Source organism: Miscanthus floridulus, chromosome 6, assembly GCF_019320115.1.
Source record: "Miscanthus floridulus cultivar M001 chromosome 6, ASM1932011v1, whole genome shotgun sequence".
Classification (NCBI taxonomy): domain Eukaryota; kingdom Viridiplantae; phylum Streptophyta; class Magnoliopsida; order Poales; family Poaceae; genus Miscanthus; species Miscanthus floridulus.
The window spans coordinates 85,749,571-85,768,412 of NC_089585.1; positions in this window are offsets into that span (position 1 = coordinate 85,749,571).

Consider the following 18,842-nt stretch of genomic DNA (forward strand, 5'->3'; position numbering starts at 1 on the left):
GGGCCCGTTTGACAGGGCTCCCACCCGCTCTAGCTTCTCTGACATATTCACTGTTTATACACTGTTCATATAAGCTCTTTTTCTCTATGTGAGAGGAGAGAGGAGAGAGGAGAGAGAGAAAAAGCTTACGTAAACCGTGCATAAACAATGAATGCGTCAGAGAATCTAGAGCCGGTGGGAGCCCTGCCAAACGGGCCCTTCTACTCTTCTTCCTCCTCGGGCTCCCTGCCAGGGTGTGGCCGGGTCTGGGTCCCGCTTCCGGCCACCCACCCTCCGTTGCCTTGACCAGTGGCGTGAACCAAAGGAAGGTTTGCCCCGTGCGAAAAGCCACGTGCTTTCTGCTTTGTTTCCTAAAGTTCCTACGGCGGTGTTGGCAGTGTGGTATGGCATATGGTACGGAGTGCTAGGGCCGGGAGACTCTAGGAGTGCAGAGTTGAAAATACCAGCGCCACGAAATCATAGGAGCGATTTGGTTCATTTACAAGTCCACAGTACGCAAAGAGAATTCTTTTCCGCTATAAACTCATGGGGTTTATTTTTCTTTTTCTAACATGTCCTGTAGTAGCAGGGTATCTATCGGGAGGAAAATCGGGGTCTTCACGAGAGCGATGTGAAGCAGAATGAGCACCATTTCTATGGAACTTTTTGAAAATCATGAACATTAGATCTGGTAGGCTGCGTTATTTTCCCGTTAAGCATACATTTTTTCCGAATATCATATATATGTTTTTGAAAAGGTGCTGTGATCGATCAGTAGATACTAATAGGTGAATTGAAATTCTTATTTTTTAAAGAAAAAACATTTTTCTCATACTTGACGATATATAGCACCAACGGAAATTAAATATGTATATGGGTTATGAAACGAAAAATACCTCGCCTCTGCTAGTCACGCAGTATTTTTCTAACGATGTGACGAACAAGTATCTCCAAGAAAATTGGAGGTCTTGATCGAGAGAGATATCATGTGAACTTAATTTGACATGTGCAGTTCTAATTCCTGATGACTGTAGCGTCAAAAACAAATAATGTACTTGTTATCAAGCAAAAACACCTCCCCGTCGTCGGTGTCACGGAACTACGTAACAGTGTGTGGAAGGAAATCGCAATCTTAAATGTCCTGGGATGTTTGAAAATATATACCTCGTGGTGGTTATATGCGTACTTTCAAAATTCTGGTGATAGGTCAAGGGGACATAGTTTCAAATTCTCTACACTGTAGCGTCGGCAGAGGACGAAGTAATCCTATATAGGTACCGGTGACGAAGCGGAAATGTTTCGTCTTGGATGTTCACGTTTCTTTGGAAATTATTGATAATCATGAACAGTAGACTTGGTAGGCTGCATTATTTCCAGTTTGTGATCATAGTGTCAACAACAAGAACTATTCACAGGTAAGTGTACATTTTTTTCTAAGATCATATATATATATTTTTGAAAAGGTGCTGTGGTCAGTAGATACTAGGTGAACCGAAAGTCCTATTTTTTTTTAAAGAAATAACATTTTTCTCATACTTGACAATATATAACCCAACACTAGCGGAGAAATGGGCTGTACTTCCCCGCCTTCAGTCTTGGTTTTGAAATCGGGAGTACGAAATCAGGACTAAAGGTCCCCTCCTTTAGTCTCGGTTTGGCGCCCGGGACTAAAGGTGTTGGTAAGACCAACCGGGACTAAAGGGCCTCCCGGCCTGGCCACGTGGGGCGGCCCTTTAGTCCCGGTTAGTATTACCAACCAGGACTAAATGTTTTCTTTTTTTTTTTCTTTTTTTTGTTTCTATTTTCAATTGATGATTCGTTTTGGTTTTCGAATAGGTTTTCGAATACGCATTCTACGCTACTAATAATATACGTATTCTACATGTTTATAATGTTCGAACATTTTGTACAAACTAAAGGATGAAACTAACGTATATATTACATGCATATACATATATTGTACGTTATTTTATGTACATATAATATGTATGTATGTGTGTGTGTGTATATATATATATATATATATATATATATATATATTACAAATAAAGATTGTATTATTGTATATTCTATCATATCACTTCATCTAGTTTGGCTTTCATATTTCGTTGACGTCATTGTAGAACTCGTCGACGGGGTTGAGGACCTGGTCATTAAGAAATCCTGCTATGGTCTCTTGAATTGCTTTCAGTTGGTCACGTCATATGACTTTTTCGTTCAACCATAGAGTCTTCAATAAAAGTTAAAGGAAAAGTATTTATATTTATATATATATATATATATACGTAGATAGTACTTACTTTGTGTGCGATTACATCCAGTGACACTTTGCAATGTTTCATGTGGTGATTCTCAATGAAACTTTTTCAAACACTGCGCCCAATAAAATAAAATATTAATTTGGTCTTTAATAATTGTTGCAGTTAAGAGATCGGGGTATATATAGTTGCTAGAGAGACCATATTGCCCTTGGATAATATCTATCATGTCTTGGTACTCTGTTTGCTCTTTTCTTAACGAGTCTAAGATTATCAACCGACTATTGGCCATATCGATGACCATCAATATCCAGTGATTGCTGCATATGTTTTTATACACAAATATGATCGACATTAACTAGAGTCAACATATATGTATATATATGGGAGATAGCTTAGCTAGTAAGCAAATAATTGAACAAATGTCCATATGATCGACATTAATTATTTAACACTCACTTGAAGTTGTAGGGAAAGAGTATGTCCTTGTTTTGTTGGTTCACTAAGAACCTCATGAGATTTTTCTCGAGTTCAGCTTTCTATTGAGGCGGGGGATTAGGGTGATTGAATACGACATTTGGATCAACGAAACCAACATCATTATCCTTTCTCTTTCTGAGTTCTGTCATCTCATATCTGCATATATAAAAATATAGTGTAAGGATATATAATGCATATATATACATGTAGACATGTAGATTTATATATATACACTTTAATAGTAGAAAATAATCACACTTACAGACAATAGCAGCTAATGAGACTTTTGTCGAGAGAGTCCAGGTGACATAGTTGGTGTAATTCTTCAAACTCAACATATATAACGTCATCGCCACGGAAGTAATGTTGGTTTCTAACTCTGACAGTAACAAAGGTCTCTCTCCGTTCACACGCCGCCATGTACCACTTGTTTAGCAGGTACATTTGCGTACCCAGTTCACCTAAGGCCTCAGGGTTGTATAGACTCTTTCCACGTTCAAATTTCTTCCAAGGATCCACTTTCGGAGCAAATGGTTCTTCAGCGAGCACTTGGGCAAGGTCCAAACCAGTTTCCTCATAAAACCGAGCCAGCTCCTCAAAATCGACGTCTAAGTCTAAGTTCGAACCATATTCATTATGAACGACAAGAGGGGGACTGATTGTTGCAATTGTTGTCCGAGTTGTGCAACACCTTTCCCTAGTCTAGTCTTTTTCTGCGGCCGCCTCAAATGACTTGGTGAGAGAGCGGTCAGTAGTTCAATTTTGGCCAGGTCTTTTGAGATTCTCGCTTTTTCTGGTCCACCTTCTTTCTTAGAAGATCTAGAGGTAGGTAGAAGTATGATTTCTCCGGGTTCTCCCTCTCTTCTCGTTGCTTTTTTTACTTTTTTGAAGAAACTGTCCACATCTTTTTTACTACAGCATTTAATTCCTTTTCACTTTTCTCGAAAGATAGTTTTTGGGGAATAACTGGATTAGATGAGGCTTTCTTCTTTGCCGGCTGGTGGGACAACAACTTTGTTTGTGGGGCGGACCTCTTAGGAGCTGGCTTCCTCTTAGTCATCAAGGGAGGCAGGGCAGCCGTTGGAGACCTCCTTGGAGGCGTTGGAGACCTCCTTGGAGGTGGCGGCGGTGGTGGCGTTGCCACCTGATTGCTCGGAGCACTATGATGATCTGGAGATTGAATAATTAGACTTAGGTTGGCGGAGGCCCTACTGCGTGATTACAAAAAAGAATAATTAGGTATAAGAAATTGTTATTATTAATCATGCATGTCAATAGAAAGTTTGTGAAAAAAATTGTTTCATTCACTTTTGTCCGCACCTATTGTCTGGCAGTTGAGGAAGCGGCGGTGGACTAGAGACACCGAGAATAATGATGTAGCGCTTGCGCCATAGTATGAATGTTTTCTCTGCTTCTCCTAGAGTCTTCTCCCCATCACCTCCTAGAATGTCAAGAGGTAGGTCACTAAAACCTTTGTTAACTCTATCCACTGAGACGCTAACATATCCAGGTGGTATTATTGTCCCATGGATTCTTGGTGTCTTGGTAGGATCTGGAGGAGAAAAAACACCGAGAGCCACCATAATTGTGGCATTCTCTTTTGGAATATGTAGCTCATATGATGTAAATGGTGCAGTGATATCATCCACGGGGAAACGTAGCATTGCATCATCTTGATTTGGCAACTCCGTGGAAGTGCAACTACTTTTCAACTGATCAGGGGGCTAATATTAATGTTCATTCCTGGATCTGATGCTTGCCTCTGGGCACTCATTGCTATTTGCACTTGCTTTATGATTTCGTCCTGCATTCTAGCTTGCATGTCTTTTTTGCGCTCCTGTGCTTGAAGCAACGCCTCCCGTGACTCACGAACCAATTCCTCCAACCTATTGATCCACGCTGCATCCTCATCCTTCCTTCTCTATCGGCTTCTATAGGTATCTCTATCGTCAGGGAAACCATGCTCCCAAGAAATATTCCATCCTAAACCTCTTGTTCAGCCACTGTGTTCAGCGGTCCCGAGGGCATACGTCAGTTCATCCTTCTCTCTATTGGGCCTGAACGTACCAATAGTTTTAGCTTGTAGAGCATAAGATAATCTTTGTGTTGCTCTTTCGAGTTTTGAGCCATGAACCAGCTTCCCGGTCTCTAGGTCCAGTCTTCCCCCATGAGCGAAAAACCAATTCTTCGCGCGTTTGGGCCAATTGAGTGATTCTGGTGTGATACCCTTGACAAGAATGTCCACTTCCATTTTTTCCACTTGGGAATGGCAGTCGCGTAGCCACCAGATCCCATGCCATGGTGGTATACCTTTTGTCGGGCATTCTCTTGGTTCCTTCTCACCCGTTCCTCACCCTCTTCCAATGTCTTGTATTGTACAAAATCATTCCAGTAGAGCCTCAACTTCGCGAGTGGGCCACTAGTATTGAAATTGGGCGTTACATTCTTCTTGACGTAATTCGTGTATAGGGATTTCTTCCAAGTCTGAAATTGTGTGGCCATCTTCTTCATAGCCCACTTTTGAACTAGTTCTTTCAATTCATCATCGTTGATAGCATCATAATCATCCGCTTGCAACGTGAAATGTTGAAGAATATCATCCCAAATTAAATTCTTATCAAGATCAGAGACAAAACTAACATGAGGCTCGTTGATCTTTTGCTTCTATTCATGGGCACTGATTGGAAGTCTGTCCCTTACAAGGCACCCACAGTGTTGCATGAATTTCCTTGCTTGGACCAAGTGGTTTGCCTGTCTCAATATTGAATTCTGATATTATGTAGCGCCCCTCCAATGGCTTTTTCGGGCCTCGAATTTTTTTGCTTTTTGCCGTTATTGTCGTCGATCCAGAGGACTATGTATAATAGATGATAGATATTCAAATATATATATATATATATAATATTCAAATATATATATATAAATATATATACCTCGCCTGTATTTTCTTGCACAATATTTTCTTGGTTATCTTCAAGAGCCAGGTATTGACTCCCGTCATCTACATCCTGCTGGTCACCATCGGCAAATTGAGTGCCGGTGTTGATAATATTCATCATTTCTTCATCCATGTTGTCTCTCGGGGTAGCCATCTAGCTTTTACACCACCAGATATATCTATAAAAAATAAAAACTATATCTATAAAATGAACTCCTGCAAGATGTGCCACCTCAAGGATAGTAACATTTATAAAAATCATTTTTATATCTGTACTAGTGATAGAATCTAGCATAAGCCTTACTTAAGTGCCTAGCTTGTTTGAAGGGGAAATCTTAACTGACAAAGTTTAAAGGTTTCCAGAGCGTTTAACACTACTCTACTTGCCGAGAAAGTTGCTAGTGTTGTGTCGTTGGCATTTTTCATGGCCGTGGCCATGGTCATTATGTTCTCATCTTTTACTATGGCAGGTAAGTAATTCACATGATATTTCCACAAATTAACAGAAGAATGGGAGTATACACACATAATAATCGATTATCATTTATATTTATATATATACTACGTTTGGGTATGGTGATTGACAGACTACTATGACGATATCGAGACGTGTGAATAAATAACCATCCGTACTAGTTGACCTTGCTTACGTGATCATCTCGGCGAGCATTTCTCCATCGGACGGCACCGTACTTGGCCACGGAAGAGCTCTGATTCTACGAGGAAGCGAATGCGGTCTTCCACGACCGTTGCCGCTCTCCCTCATATAATCAAAGCTTCTCCTTGATATCTGTTACCGCTTGGTAGAGAACATGCTCGCCGAGCTGAACATGGTCTGCAAGTTCAACTAGTACGGATTTTCTACAATTTTCTAACTAGTCGTCGTAAGCTACCGTGCAAAAAGGAGGAAACAACGAGACACCGGGCGCGCCCGTGCTCCACTGAGCTCGATGGCTCAGCGCAAAATCACATTACAAGATTACCGGCACGAGGGCTCAGCACACGCATCCATCCGATTACAAAAGGTTGGAGCCAGTAATCCATCATAAATGGATTATATATGGTGGCGGCGGTGGCTCACATCCAAGGTGTCAAACGCGAGGTCCAGCTCCTGCAGCCAAAAAAACATGTTAGAGACTTAGACTTTACTAAAAAAACATGTTACAAAAGTATGCACCAAATTGATGAGCCAAATTGATACTAATGGAAATCAGCAAACTATTGTTTATAACAGCAAAATGTACAAAACAAATGCAAAAGCAAGCATCTCACTATATCTTCAAAAATGCTTCCATTATCAATGTTGCTCTCATCAGCATAGAGATTTTGTCGCAAAAAGTTTCTACCACTCAGGTTCCAATCCAAACTTCAAAGATCATGCACAGATTCTAGATTCATACAGAAGCAACTTTTTTTATGACTTGTAGAAATTGCAAAAGCTCATGATATCAGCCATAACTCCTACCAGATCAAAGTTAGCTCCTGCCTAGATTTTAGATTCATACAAAAGCTCATTTGCAACAAGTATGTACAAATGTATAAAATCATAATTCTAATAAACATGATCATTTAGTAGAGCTTTTAATTAAAGGATTTGTCATGCTGGAGCTCCATGGCCACGGTGGCGGCCTCCTTCTTCCCCTCCCGCTCTTGCCACCGCTAAGGCCATGGGTGCCCTGCCCCAACCTAGCCCGGCGATCTCCATCGTCGTCGGAACTCTAACAACGGCATCATCAAGGGAAGTGCAGAGAAAGAGGGAGACCGGGCCAAACCTGGAGAAGACGTGCCGTAGCTGTGGACTACTACGGATCTTGGAGAAGACTGCTTGGGGGCGAGGTGGGCCAGGGACGAGGACGACGCGAGGCGTGCGCTGGCCGGCCGGTGACAGCGTGCGCGCGTGAGGCGAGGCTAGGGTGGCCTGGGGGCGGCGGCGCTGCTGGATCGATCTGGTGGAGAAGATGAGGCTTGGCGGAGACAGAGAGGTTTTATAAAGAGAGACCTTTAGTCCCGGTTGCCGCTATGAACCGGGACTAAAGACCCTTTAGTCCTAGGTGATGATTAGAACCGGGACTAAAGGTCTGATCTTTAGTCCCGGGTGTAGCCACGACCCGAGAGTAAAGGTAATTTTGGCGGGCTGCGAAAACGCAGCCCACCTTTAGTCCCGGGTGTAGCCACGGCCCGAGAGTAAAGGGCATTTTAGGCCTGGGAGTAAAGGTGGTCTACAGTTGGCTTTCTCCGGTTTCCATAAGTTTTTTCCTTTTTTATATATTACTTTTATATAAAAATGCATAGAGTTATTAATTGCCTAATAAATAAAATATTACCAAAAAAATTATAAAAAAACCTGGACTTGATTTTGCATTATTATACACAACAAAAATTGTAACCTAAACTCTTTTGTTTTACTGTATGAATATTTGATATAGTGTAAATAATAATTACAATTTGCACCATGCAAAAATATACTACTTAATTAAAATCATTAAAACTATTGCTTTTCGATAGGAAATTAGTTTTCATATCTTATTAACGTTGATCATTTGTTTTTTCATCACACATTCTCCACGGGAAATCCACCGTCTAGCAGAAAATTCATTTAAACCGTAGAAAATATGAAAACACGATAAAAAATCTGAAGTCACAATTATTACATAATAGGTCTAATACATCACTAAATATATCAAGCGGGCACAGTAGTGAACTTTTTCTTAACGTATATCCCTTGGTTATGATTACGTCGTAACCATGGAGTGTCCTCATTATTTAGTTGGATGCTTGGGTCTTTGTTCACTGTGAAGGGTGGAATTTGGTCATCCTTTTCATAATCTTCTGATATGTCTGACTTGTCTTCAATTCCGATGATGTTTCTTTTCCCTGAAAGAACTATGTGGCGCTTTGGCTCATAGATTGGGTCGTTGTTGTTTTTCCCTCTCTTCGGTTTTGTAGACATGTCCTTGACATAAAACACCTGATTCACATCCTTGGTAAGGACGAACAGTTTGTCTTTGTATCCAATATTGTTGAGGTCCACGGTTGTCATTTCATACTGGTTGTCGACTGCTACCCTGCCTCTAGTCACCTTTACCCATTGGCACTTGAACAAAGGTACCTTAAAAGTAGGTGCATAGTTTAGTTCCCATATCTCCTCTATGCGGCCATAATATGTTTGCTTATTTCTATTAGGGTCGGTGGCATCTATGCAGACACCACTGTTTTAGTTGGTGCTCCTTTTATCTTGGGCTACTGTGTAAAATATATTCCCATTTATCTTATACCCTTTGTATGTGAGGATATACCACGATGGCTGCCTAGCCAACAAATACAGTTGCTCATCAATACTCTCATCACCCTAACATTCTTTTCGCAACCAGTCGCTGAAAGTTTCCATGTGCTGACACGTAATCCAAGCTTTAGACTTCCCTGGAAACTCAGATCGGAGCAACTCTTTATGTGTCTCAATATACGGATCCACCAAGGAGGAGTTTTGCAGAACTATGTAGTGTGCTTTATTAAAATAATTGTCCTGCGTACCAATATATGTTTTCTTCCCTAGTGTCCCCTCTCCACTTAGTCTCCCCTCGTGTCGCGATTCAAGAACACCAACCGGGTCAAGGTCGGGAATAAAGTCAACACAAAACTCAATAACCTCCTCTGTTCCATTGCCCTTGGCGATGCTTCCTTCTGGCCGAGCACGGTTGTGAACATATTTCTTTAGGACTCCCATGAACCTCTCAAAGGGGAACATGTTGTGTAGGAACACAGGACCGAGAATGCTAATCTCCTTGACCAGGTGAACTAGGAGGTGTGTCATGATATTAAAGAAGGAAGGAGGGAACACCAACTCAAAGCTGACAAGACATTGAACCACATCATTTTGTAGTTTAGCTAGATCCATTAGATCGATTGCCTTATGAGAAATTGCATTGAGGAATGCACATAGCTTCACGGTGGCTAGACATACATTTAGAGGTAGAATTTCTCTTAATGCAACTGGAAATAATTGCGTCATGAGCACGTGGCAGTCATGGGACTTTAAGTTTAGGAATTTCTTCTCTGGCATATTTATTATACCCTTTAAATTTGAGGAGAATCCAGATGGTACCTTGATGCTTGCTAGGCATTCAAACATGCTTTCCTTCTCTTCTTTGCTAAGAGTGTAGCTGGCAGGACTTAAGCAATGGCGTCCATCATCTATCTTCTCTGGATATAGGTTGTCTCATTCTTTCAAACATCGCAGGTCCTATCGTGCTTCAAGTGTGTCCTTAGGCTTCCCATACACACCTATGAAGCCTAGCAGGTTCACACAAAGATTCTTCGTCAGGTGCATCACGTCGATCGCGCTACGGACCTCTAGAACTTGCCAATAGGGTAGCTCCTAAAATATGGACTTCTTCTTCCACATGGGTGCATGACCGTTAGCGTCATTCGGAACAGGTTCGCTGCCATGTGCCTTTCCAAATACTACTTTCACATCCTTAACCATATTGAGTACATCCTCACCAGGTCGGTTGCTTGGCTTGGACTGGTGGTCTGCCTTACCTTTAAAATGCTTGCCTTTCTTTCTTAGGGGGTGATTCACAGGAAGAAATCGACGATGGCCAAGGTACACGACCTTTTGCCTTTTTTTTCAAGAATATACCTTTAATGTCATCGAAATAGTGCATGCATGCATTATATCCCTTGTTTGATTGTCCTGAAAGATTACTTAGAGCAGGCCAATCATTGATGGTTACGAACAACATTGCTCGCAGGTCAAAGTGCTCCTGTTTGTGCTCATCCCACACACGTACACCTGGTCTGTTCCATAAAAGTAGAAGTTCTTCAACTAGTGGCCTCAGGTACACATCGATGTCGTTGCTAGGTTGCTTTGGACCTTGGATGAGCACTGGCATCATAATAAACTTATGCTTCATGCATAACCAGGAAGGTAGGTTGTAGATACATAGAGTAACAGGCCAAGTGCTATGACTACTGCTCTGCTCCCTGAAAGGATTCATACCATCCGTACTTAAAGCAAACCTTAAGTTTCTTACGTCATTTGCAAACTTCGGGAATTCTCTATCGATTGCTCTCCACTGGGACCCATCAGTAGGGTGTCTCAACATATTGTCTACCTTACGGTCTTCTTTGTGCCATCGCAATAACTTTGCATGGTCTTTGTTTCTGAACAGACGTTTCAAGCGTGGTATTATAGGAGCATACCACATAATCTTGGCAGAGATTTTCTTCGTAGGACGTTCACCCTCAACAACACTAGGGTCATCTCGCCTGATCTTATACCACGATGCATGACATACCAGGCATGCATCTATCTTCTCATACTCCTCGCCATGGTAGAGGATGCAGTCATTAGGACATGCATGTATCTTCTGGATTTCTAATCCCAAAGGGCAGACTACCTGTTTTGCTTCGTACATAGTGATGGGTAATTCATTATCCTTTGGAAGCATCTTCTTTTGGATTTTTAGTAACTCCCCAAATCCCTTGTCAGATACACCATTCTTTGCCTTCCATTGTAGCAATTCCAGTGTGGTACCCAAATTTTTCTGTCCCGCATCACAAGTTGGGTATATCAATTTCTTGCGATCCTCTAGCAAGCGCTCGAACTTGATCTTCTCCTTTTCACTTTCGCATTCTCTTTGTGCATCACGAATGGCCTGACCAAGATCATCAGCGGGCTCATCTTCTGCCACTACCTCTTCTTCAGCTTCCCCCATTGCAGTATCATTGAAGGCACCATATTCAGTAATAATGTCATCATCGTCCCATTGTTCTTCTTCACCTTCTTTCATTACAACCCCGATTTCTCTGTGCTTCGTCCAACAAATATAGTTTGGCATGAAACCCGACTTCAACAAGTGTGAATGAAGACTCCTTGAGCTAGCATATTCCTTCAAATTCTTACATATGACACATGGGCAGCATATGAAATCATCGTGTTTGTTTGCCTCGGCCACACGTAAGAAAGAATACACGCCCTCAATGAACTCTTGGGAGCGGCAATCAGCATTGTACATCCAATGCCGGCTCATCTGCATTACATGACATACATACCATATTAAAACCTAGAACATAATTAGTTAATTATACGACATGCATGTCACCACACAAGGTATTAATTTATGAAAGTCTCGCTATAATATAGACAATCCCAACTACCACTAAAAAAACTAAAGCTAAAATGCACTTCAATAGCATAAGGATTTCGCGACCAATCCCAACTAAAACAGACAGATCATACGTTTGTTCAACATCTATGGGCTTCTTCCGTAGGATCACTGCCTCATCAGCCGCCGTAGCAGCCTATGCAAGAGAGTTTTGCATGTGTTCAACATACTCTTCCTCCTAGTACCAGCCTGAACATCCAGTGCCATCCCACTGGAATTAAAATAAAAAATTAGAACTTTAATTACAATCATCATGAAAATAAGTATAAATTAACCATAATCATCAAATGCGACAAAATAACTCACATTGCGATCTGGACACTTGTAGAAGATACGGCCCTTGTTGAGACACTCCTTACTCACCCGGTACTCCATCATAATCTTCTCCTCACACTTGCCGCATGCAATGAGAGGAAGGTCCGACCTCAGTCGCTTTATAACTTGATGAGAGGCCAAGGACCCGGAAGCAGTTGCCATCTACTCTCTATACTCATTTTTAATATAATATAAATTTCTCATTTTATAAACAAATAAAATTAAAAAAAACTCTAAAATTCTCTATATCTCTAAAGCATGAAGTGTGCTATGCATGCTAGAAATGAAAGCTCAATACTAGTTTTGAATAACTACTTTAACCTTCCTTCGTCCAAATACGCAAACTTTAAAGTGATTTTAAGCTTAAATGGCTTACAAATAAAAAAAATCTACCATAAAAAACCACATATATCTAGTCCATAAAATGAAATAAGCTACAGATAAAACACGAGAGTATAAATTTGGTAACCTTTAGAACCGATGGAGGAATGGAAGAAATCTTATGATACACCGGTGATGAGGAAGAAGAGAGGTCGGCGATAGCAAGAGAACACTGAGCTCGAAGCGGTTCGGGCTCGGGGAGGAATAAGGGCTATATAGGAGGGTACCTTTAGTCCCGGTTGGAGACAGAAACCGGGACTAAAGGTCCCTTTCTAGTCCCGGACGGAGCCTCCAGCCGGGAGTAGACTTTTACTCCCAGTTGGAGGCACCAACCGAGAGTAAAAGTTAACCTTTAGTCCCGGTTGGTAGCTCCAACCGGGACTAAAGGTCCCCTCCAGCAAAAGCCTGGCCCAATAGCCGTTGGGCAGGGACCTTTAGTCCCGGTTAGATCTACAAACCGAGACTAAAGGTCTCTCTAGTTCCGGACGCGAAAAATACGGGGACTAAAGCCAAATTTTAAGCTAGATCAAAGATCGTTTCTCTACTAGTGCAACGGAAATTAAATATGTATATGGGTTATGAAGAAAAAAAAGTACATCATCTTTGCTTGTCACGCAGTCTTTTTCTAAAGACGTGACAAACAAGTGTCTCCAAGAAAATTGGAGGTCTTGATCGAGAGAGATATTATGTGAACTTAATTTGACATGTGCAGTTCCTAATTCTTAACTATAGCGTCGACAGAAAAACAAATCATGTACTTGTCATCAAGCGAAAACACCTCCTCAGCGTCTTTGATATATGAGCAATTTTTCTAAGGTGTCACGGAACTACGTAACGGTATGTAGAAGGAAATCACAACTTTAAATGTCCTCGGATGTTTGAAAATATATACCTCGTGGTGGTTATATGCGTACTTTTAAAATTCTTGTGATAGGTCGAGAGGACATAGTTTCAAATACTCTACAATGTAGTGTCCGTAGAGGACGAAGTAATCCTATATAGGTACTGATGACGAAGCGGAAATATTTTGTCGTTGATGTTCACATTTGACACCATTTTTTCTGTGTCATTATGGTACACAGTATGCCGAAGGAGAAATCGGAATCTTTTTTTTTTCCTTTGAGTTTGAAAAAAACATTTATTTCTCCTCACTCAGCTTATCTATATATATAAAACTTTAAATGTGAGGTATTTCACTGTTCCATTCACTGTTCATCCAACGCCCCCAAGACTCAGATCATTGTAGACCAGCCGTACCGGGTACCGGATCCGCGACAAACGGTACAGTGTTCGTGATGAACAGTGCCCAACCCGATAACAAACCCGATAAGAACAATGCACACCCATTGCATATTTTTTTTCCCTTTTTTCCCACCCTCCTTCCCACGCGAGGCATTATATATAGCTATCGGCAGTTGTCCAAGAATAATGGAGGCTCTAATATTCTCGATGGTTATGGCAACAAAAGCGATAGAATGTGCACGGACCTAGGCGCCTATGGTGATAGATTCAAGAGTAGTGGCCGGTTAAGCATGCCGTACGTTCCGTGACACTAGCTAGGGTGTGAAAACGAGAAGATGATAGGTGAAATGAGTGGATTGACCGTGTGACGACCGTGATCAAATTTATCTTTCCTCTTAAGTAGTGTTACGTTATAAGAAATTAAACAGGTTTCGACTTCGAGGCACGTCGAATATTTTGGTGCACTTAGATAGAGAAACTCCTGATCAACTTTTGAGAAAAATAAGCAGGTTTTATCTTCTTCTTCTTTTAACAGGGGCTCTAGCTAGAGCTTTCAGTTCTTTTTTTTTTTTAAAAGAGAGCTTTCTAGTTCACGCCACATATTCCTCTTGGATACGGAGCATGGGCCTTAATACGCTATACAAGTACGCTCATACACTGATCCCATGTCAAATTGGCAATGAACACCGCCCAAGCAAGGACACTTTCTGAAAAGGCCCGCGCTAGCTACGTATGCACTGCCATGATCACTCAGAAGCATTTCTAATACATTATGTTATTCCAATAATTCCTTAAACCAGGACGACTAGCTTAGTACGTGCTACGTACAACGTACTTTGTTGCTACTGCTAGGTGAAAGTTCTAGTTTAGGTTTTGGTTAATTGATAAAACCTTTAGTGCTAACCTAGTTTATCAAAGTAATTATGAGATATGTAGCACTACTCCAAGTGATGAAGCAATGGTGAAGATCATGACGATGGTGATGGCATGGTGATGATCAAATGCTTGAACTTGGAAAAAAAGAAAGAAAAAAAACAAAAAGCTCAAGGCAAAGGTATAAAATGTAGGAACCATTTTGTTTTAGTGATCAAGACACTTAGTGAGTGTGATCACATTTAGGATAGATAGCCGTACTATTAAGAGGAGTAAAACTCGTATCGAAATACGGTTATCAAAGTGCCACTAGATGCTCTAATTCATTGCACATGCATTTAGGATCTAGTGGAGTGCTAATACCCTTAAAAATATTTGTGAAAATATGCTAACACATGTGCACAAGATGATACACTTGGTGATTGGCACATTTGAGTAAGGGTGAAGGAGATAGAGATGAAAGAGGGTTAGTCTCACTGGTTTACAACTGACCAGACGCTGGTCTCAGGGGGGCCGGTGCGTCCGGTCAAGCGTGGCAGTGATGATCTAGCGTCGGTCATGTGACCGGACGCTGGGCCTCTGACTGACCGGACGCTGAAAGGCAGTGTCTGGTCCGAGCTGACGTAGCTGCACAGAAGTCAGGATAACTGACCGGACGCTGGCTGTGTCCGGTCAAGTACCACCGGACATGTCCGGTCGAAGAAAACCGGTTTTGGAACCTTACTGTAAACGACCAGACTCTGAGTGTTCGGCGTCCGGTCACTTATGGCAGAGCGTCCGGTCATGTCATGACCGTTGAGATCAAATGACTCCTGTTGAACGTAGGATGACACGTGGCCGCCATCGGGCGACTGGACGCTGAGCCCTACATCCGGTTAGGTCACCCCGATCAGTGCCCAGTGAAGGGGTACAATGGCTCTATTTCATGGGGGCTTCTATTTAAGCCCCATGACCGGCTCAAGCTCACTCTCTTGCACATTTTTATTGATATAGCAACCTTGTGAGCTTAGTCAAAGCACTCCCACTCATCTTCATCATTGATCCATCATCTTTGTGAGATTGTGAGAGAATCCAAGTGTATTGCTTGAGTGATTGCCTCTAGAGGCACTTGGTATTCATGTTGCGCTACGGATTTCGCTTGTTACTCTTGGTGGTTGCCACCACCTAGACGGCTTGGTGAAGCGGTGGAGGATCGGCATGAGTTGGTGATTGTTCGTGGCCGCCTTTGGTGATTGTGAGGGGACTTGTACCTTTCCCGGCGGAGTGCCGAAAGGTAACTCTAGTAAATTGCTTGTGTCATTGAGTTACCTCACTTATGGGTAGGTTCTTGCGGTGTCCAATCATGTGGACGAGGTTAGTGAAACACCTCTTAGCCGTCGAACCACCAAGTGTTGGTCGACACAACGGGGACGTAGCGTGTTGGCAAGCACGTGAACCTTGGGAGAAAAATTGGTTGTCTCTTGCCCTTTGGTATTCTCCTGGTGATTGAATTAGTATTCATCTTGTGATTGGTTTACTCCTATACACAGTGGTATAATCACCCTACTCACTCATTTATATTCTTACAAACTAGTTGTGGTAAGCTCTTTAGTATAATTAGAATTGAGAGCTTGCTTTGTTAGTTTAAGTTCATCTAGTGGAGCTCTTTAGAGTAGCAAGATTGAGAGCTCTTAGTGAGTAGTAACTTTGCAAGTTGTGTGCCTAGTAATAATTGCAACTAGAATTATTGGATAGGTGGCTTGCAACCCTTGTAGAGCTAGAGCAAGTTTGTATTTCGCTATTTGTCATACTAATCAAATTGCTCTAGTTGATTTGTAAATTTTTAAATAGGCTATTCACCCCCCCCCTCTAGCCATATTAGGACCTTTCAAGTGGTATCAAAGCCGTGGTCACCGTTTGATTAAAGGCTTAACAACCTCGATGTCAAATTATGGCTCAAGTTGTGTTCAACCATGTGGGTGGCAAACCACCGTTCTTTGATGGCACATGCTATGATTATTAGAAGAGAAAGATGAGGATGTATCTTGGTTCAATCAATGATCAAGTATGAGAAGTGACCAAGAATGACTATGCTATCATCGATCCCGATGATCCCACCAACTAAGATAAGATCAACAAGCAATGCAATACAATGGCTCTCAACACCATATACAATGCCATTGATTCCAAGGTGTTTGAGCAAATCGAGGATTGTGAAAGAGCAAATGAGGTGTGGAAAAGATTGAAAGAATCATATGAGAGCACACCAGCGGTGAAGAGTGCCAAGTTGTATATCCTCAAGGACAAGTTGATAAGTTTCAAGATGAAGGATGATGAGAGCATTCTGGAGATGTTCCATCGATTGTAAGTCATTGTCAATGATTTAAAGGCATTGAGAGAGAAGATCAAGGATGATGATGTCTCTCATTGGTTCTTGATATGCCTACCACCAAGATTTGAGATGTTGAGATTGCTCATCATAAGAGGAGGATTGAAGGACATTACCCCCAACCAAGTACTAGGTAATGTCATAACACAAGAGACATACCGTGTGGAAAGAGAGGGGGATGACAAGGAGGACAAGAAGGAAGAAGAGGACAAGAAGAAGAAGAGTATAGCATTCAAGGCTAGCTCATCATCATCCAAGAATAAGGGCAAGTCCAAGAAAGAATCAAGTGATGATGATGATCTTAGTGATATTAATGATGAAGCTATGGCCCTCTTTGTCCGCAAGATGGGAAAATTCATGAAGAAGAAGGGCTATGGTACAAGAAAGAGAAGAGATCACACCAAAAGAAAAGAGTATGTGAGAAGATGCTACAATTGCAAGAGCCCTAATCATGTTGTAGCAAATTGTCCATACAATAGTGATAGTAAAGAAGAGGATAAGAAGAAGCACAAGAAAGATAAAAATGAAAAGAAGGAGAAGAAGGAGAAGAGAATGACCTTCCAAAAGAAGAAGAAGGGTGGAGGCTATGTAGTCACTTGGGATAGTGATGGTTCTTTGGATGGTGATAGCTCTAGTGATGATGACAAGAAATCTATCAAGAGAGCACTAGCAAGCATCGACATCAATAAGAAGCTCTCCATCTTCAACACTCCATCAACATGCCTCTTGGTAAAGCCTACCAAGGTAAAATATGATGGGAGTGATGATGATGAATGTGAAAGTGACTCTTGTAGGAATGATGATGATGATGATGATGATGATGAGGATGAGGAGTACACCAAGGAGGAGCTCTTGGACATGTGTGAGCAAGTGCACTCTTGCAATGAGATGAAGAAAAAGAGTGCAAAGAATTGCGCAAGAAAGTAAAATTTCTTGAGCAATCCTTTGATGAGCTCAATGCCACTCATGAGAGGCTAATGGAAGCCCATGAGAAGCTTGGCAAAGCTCACTCTAAGCTTGAAAAGGCTCACTCCTCTCTTATTGAGCAAGTCAAAGTGGAGGAAGCCAAGAAGGAGCAAGTGATCATATCATGTGATGTGGGACTAACATGTAATCTTATTGATGAATCTATTTTTGTCGCTCCCACTAATACTTCTTGTAGCACTATCACTTCTACTTCACCTTTGAGTGATGGTCTCACTTGTAAAACCTCACTAATGGTGGAAAATAAGACCCTCAAGAAGGAGGTGAATGAGCTCACTCATGCCTTAGGCAATGCCTATGGTGGAGAATCCCACTTGCTAAAGTGCTTGGGTAGCCAAAGGTTTTCTCTCAACAAAGAGGGATTAGGCTATACTCCCAAGAAAGGCAAGGCGACCTTTGTTACTCCCAAAGCTAGCTTTGTGAAGGGCAATGGTCGGTTTTGCAATAGATGCAAGCAAGTTGGGCATATAGAGCAAAATTACAAGACTAACAAGAACAAGGTACCTAATGTATCTCCAATCAAATTTGATTCTTGTTACATGCTTTATAAGGGTGCCAATGGTGTGAATGCTAAGTTCATTAGTACACCAATTGTGGGCCCAAAAAGAAGGCCATTTGGGTACCAAAGACCTTGGTAACTAACCTATAAGGACCCAAGCAAGTTTGGGTACCTAAAAAGAATTGGTCTTCTTTTGTAGGTAAATTATAAAACTGGAGGAAGGCATTGGGTGCTTGATAGTGGGTGCACACAACACATGACCGGTGATCCAAGAATGTTCAATTCAATAAATGAAAACAAGAGCAATGGGTTTGATAGTATCACATTTGGTGACAATGGCAAAGGCAAGGTCAAAGGA